Source organism: Borostomias antarcticus (genome assembly GCF_949987555.1).
Source record: "Borostomias antarcticus genome assembly, chromosome: 14".
Lineage (NCBI taxonomy): Eukaryota > Metazoa > Chordata > Actinopteri > Stomiiformes > Stomiidae > Borostomias > Borostomias antarcticus.
Window position 1 is genome coordinate 16,453,281 of NC_140247.1, and position 5,000 is coordinate 16,458,280.

A 5,000-nucleotide genomic window follows, 5' to 3' on the forward strand; every position below is an offset into this window, starting at 1 on the left:
GTGCTTTCCAGTGTTGGAGATTCAACATGACACAGGGGACAGGCAGGAAACAGGAGCAAAGACTTTAAGGTCATCTACCACAAACCTCCACCATGCACCCATATCATGGACACAGACACAGTCATCCATGATTGGATGGAATAAGTAGATGAGGATGATACTGATAGAGTGCTAGACTACGGATAGTAAATTGCCAGTTTGGGAACCTTTAAATGTCTAGCTGTGCACCTAGGACTGGAATGAGGAACTGAATAGTGCTGAGAAGATACTGTAATGATGACAAGAAAGACAAATGAATGTTCTATTCTATTTACAGTATGTGTACAGTTTGTTGAAGTGTGTGATGTTTTATATACACAATGTGTGTGATGTTTTATATACACAATGTGTGTGCCGTTATATGTGTGCAGTGTATGTCTAGGTACAGTACAGTCAGCAGTCATGTGCAAGTAATGTAAAAAGGGACAGAGTGAGGGGGGGGGCGGGGCGGACGTGTGTTCTCCCGCTGCGACCCTGCCATCTACAAATGAAACCTGACTTGATTGTAGGATTGTATCACATATAGGATCATCTTCAATCTTCAACAGGTGGGTCTTGAGGGCTGATGTGAAGATGTCCAGGGTTGGGGTGTTACATATCTCTGGGGAGAGACTTCCAGAGGGGGGGGTCACACGAGGGGGGGGGGGGGGGGGGGGGGGGGGCGGAGAGCAGACCCGTGTCTGAGGACTGCACGCTCTGGGATGGGGCATGTTGGTAGAGGTCAGATAGGTACTGGGGGGCAAGGGCATGGAGGACAATTAATTTAAGAAAGATGACTGGAATGGTTAACAGAATGGTTGACAGGTAGTCATATTGAGGAAGGCTTTTTTCTTTATTTTTACGACTTACAATATGAGTGAATAGAGACTGACAGAAAGCTTTCTGGCCTACTGGGCTATCAGAATCCAGAAGTAGCCTACTTATAACTAGGCAACATAACTAGGAATTTGCTTTCGGCCCATGGTGCATAGATGGAGACAAAATTAGACAGGGTGCAGGGACAAGACGGGACAGTGCAAAGAGGGCAGGGCCACATGAGCAGAACTAAGTGCAAATACAAAACACAATACAGTTTATAGCCTACCTATGGCAAAATGATATGTAGCAAATGGGGAAAGTAACGTTACAAAACTCATCTTGTGCGGTGATGGGACCACCTGTTCCCGAAACATATCTGCTAACCATGTTAGAAGAATATAGATAGATACCCCCATGTCTGCTGTGGATGTCGTAGCATGTCCGTAGAATGTTCTCTCTCCTATGATGCTTTTAGCCTCTCTCACTCTGAAATGTAATTTAATGTAATGTATTGCTTTATAAATGTTCTTAGCCGGCAGACAAACATACTCCTGGAGCTTGCTCGATCGCCTTGTTGAGAGGGGTCAGGGAAGAATTTTTACAAGCTCACTTATCTGGCCCCCGGGTGATTACTGTTTTTTTGCTTCCCTCTGGAATATGTAGAGAGTGGGTCGTATGCCCACCTCCCTTGTTCTCTGTAAAGCGCATTGTGTTGCCTCTGGGTATGAAATGCGCTATACAAATAAAGCTTTGATTGATTGATTGATTGATTGATGAATATTGTAGAGATCTATGTTCACTAGATTAGCTAGAAAGGTAGCAAGCTACTCGCCCTGTTTGCAATATGAAATCCAATATATATGGATGTTAACACTAGTCATTTGGCTAGAGACCAGCTTAACCAGGCAAAACAGTGGCAATAATATTACAGAATTTACTTAGCGACACATTTGAGCAATAGTAGGAATAATAACCTAGATTAACCAGGTTACCAACAAAGCAGAATATTAGCATCAGCTGTAAATGATCGTAGCTAGCATAACAAGATAAACTATTGTACCAGTTTAACTTACCAAACTGGCCGTGTGACGGCGCTAGCTCCGCATTGAATTTTTAGTGGCACAAGCATACATGCATACATGTAAGCATGTAAGTAAACTCGCACACACGCATACATGTAAGCATGTAAGTAAGTTCGCACACACGCATACATGCAGCTAGTCACGCAGATTACGTGACCGTCGTCATCGAATGGGAAATAAGTAAGTAAGCATGTAAGTAAGTATGCGAGTGGCACAAATCACTCCCCATACACACACACGCACACACCCATGCACACGCACACATGCACACACACACGCGCACACACACACAGATTAATAAAACATAAAAGAGAACCACATGGTCAAAATATGAAACATCAGTGTCTGTCCACATCAATAGAGTAGAATGTTGAGACCAAAAGCTTCTAGAATGCGGTCCTGAATCCAATAACGCGTCTCATGAGGATGGGATCCCACAGGCCTGCGGGGTGCACTCCCCCAGACCCGGCACGCTGGAGTCAACCAGATCTCCCCTGGATGAACCCAGGCTGGGCTCAACAGTCCCACCATCCCAGTCTCCCGTCCAGAGGGACGGACGCTGATGCATGACCGGGAGAGACGCTGCGTGACCGGGAGAGACCCTGCACCAGGCAGAGCTACACAGAGACGCTTGCTTTATTCACACTACTGATCCCAGATCTGCAGTCACAGGGTTCAACCTGAACACACCGGGAGACTGGAATCTGGGGAGGCCCCTGAGGAGTAACAGCCCGGGGGGCCGCCAGGTTGGGTAGCAGCCATGGTGGTATCCCCCTTTCCGTACCCCCATGACGACACACACACACAGGCACAACGACCAATGCACCCTCGGGAAGGGTGTTGCCTGAATCAGGTGCTTGGGAGAGCCACGTGCTGAGGGTGTGTGTGTGTGGGGGGGGGGGGGGGGGGGGGGTCAAGGTTGAGGTTTATGGCAGGGTTGGAGTCATAAAGGGATACTACTAGGTCTATGTGCTCCTGAGTGGTAAATGGAGGGAGAGAGAGAGAGAGAGAGATGTTTCAATGAATAAAAGCACTGCCAGAGGAGAGAAGTGTGGAGAAGAGAGAGGAGGGGAGAGGAGAAGAGAGAGGAGGGGAGAGGAGGAGAAGAGAGAGGAGGGGAGAGGAGGAGAAGAGAGGAGGGGAGAGGAGGAGAAGAGAGAGGGGGGAGAGGAGGAGAAGAGAGAGGAGGGGAGAGGAGGAGAAGAGAGAGGGGAGAGGAGGAGAAGAGAGAGGGGAGAGGAGGAGAAGAAAGGAGAGGATGAGAGGAGACTATGCAGCCCTCTGTAAATGCTCTCAGAAGTGGAGAGCTGGGGCCCGGGAGGAGAGATATGTGTTTCCAATAAAACAAAGACCCCTCCTACCCCCCTCCCTCTCACGCTAGCTGGCCAGGCGGTCACCCCGGGCTGGACTGGGCCATGTGGGCTTGGCGGTCCAAGTGGTCACCCCGGGCTGGACTGGGCCATGTGGGCTTGGCGGTCCAGGTCCCTGGTGCCGGGGCTTGGAGAGGACAGCTGGCCTGGGAGACGGCCCACGCAATAACAATTAGGGCTGGAAAACACGGGGTAACTCAACTACGCTAACCTGGCCAGATTCTACCCCTGATAAAACACGGGTTAACTCAACTACGCTAACCTGGCCAGATTCTACCCCTGATAAAACACGGGGTAACTCAGCTACGCTAACCTGGCCAGATTCTACCCCTGATAAAACACGGGGTAACTCAGCTACGCTAACCTGGCCAGATTCTACCCCTGATAAAACACGGGGTAACTCAGCTACGCTAACCTGTCCAGATTCTACCCCCGATAAAACATGGGGTAACTGACGCTACGCTAACCTGGCCAGATTCTACCCCTGATAAAACACGGGGTAACTGACGCTACGCTAACCTGGCCAGATTCAACCCCCACTAACGATGGTATCCGATACAGCGGTTCTGTGATAATCTATACATTGTGAGACAATTTATCAACGATACATCACAATATCAGTGTTTAATGAAGATAAAATACCACTATAAAGGCAAAACGTAGGAATTATGTGTTTTATTCATTCACTGCAGCGTTGTTGTCGCTGGTTATGGTGAGCAATGAAACAAACCATACATGTTCCAATATTAAATAAAGTGCCAAAAGGCCGAACTTCCCAGAAACAAGGAGTTAAAATGTTTATAAAGGAAGGACTAGATACAACTATGCCTCACTAAACAAAAACAAAAAATTTTGCAACGTGTATCGATAACTGTATCGCAAGAGGCCATGATATGATAATCGCAGTATGGATATTTTGTCCCACCGCTAATAACGATACAACACGAAGCAGACATGTTCCTCTGTACCAACAGCTGTTCAAACAACTTCCTCATACAGTATACGACAGAGTCCTCTGTTATACTCCTTTTTCAACACGTTGATATAGGTCTCTTGGGTCCCCGAAATATGTCTTTGAATATTTTTGCTGAAAACACCCCTCAGATGAATCATTCTAGCCTCTAGCACTCTGCTTCAGCCCTGTTCTGGACGTCTGTAGCTTTAATGCAAATGAGCTGTAGCTCCGCCCCCACTCCGCCCCGCCTCCAGAAGATCAGACAATGCAAATGCAGCAGGATGTTTCTGATGTTTCTGAGTGGATAGGGTTTTTTGTCCAGATGGGGGGCGGTATAAGGGTAATGAGTCCGGTTCTGACATCAGAACAGGAGGCAAATCTGATTGGCTTGTTCAGTAACGTCTTCTGAATCTGTCTGTCCACTTATTTCACAGTGTGTGTGTGTGTGTGTGTGTGTGTGTGTGTGTGTGTGTGTGTGTGTGTGTGTGTGTTAGTAGGCCCACCAGAGACCCACATGTACACAGGCACTGAACATGTTTTTCATAATAGAGGTCCTTTAAGCAGCGTGTGAGGACACAGTGCTGGCGTGAATACCTCACAGCCTCGTTCATTGAGATGATCACAGCCAGAAGGCCCATCACCGACGACCACACCTACAAAGCAAGCTCAGACTAGCCTACAACTACTGCATGGACCAATAATGCATTTTATCTACAGTCTAAACTAATCTACAATTAGTATTCCTGTTAGTTAATG

General features: G+C 47.5%; 1 protein-coding gene across 1 annotated transcript in view; it reads right to left on the reverse strand.

The window, feature by feature from the left end:
• pctp (phosphatidylcholine transfer protein) overlaps positions 1-5,000 on the reverse strand; it is a gene marked incomplete at both ends in the record, with an annotated part of 9,583 nt that overhangs the window by 3,499 nt on the left and 1,084 nt on the right. The gene's annotated exons all lie outside the window — the stretch shown is intronic.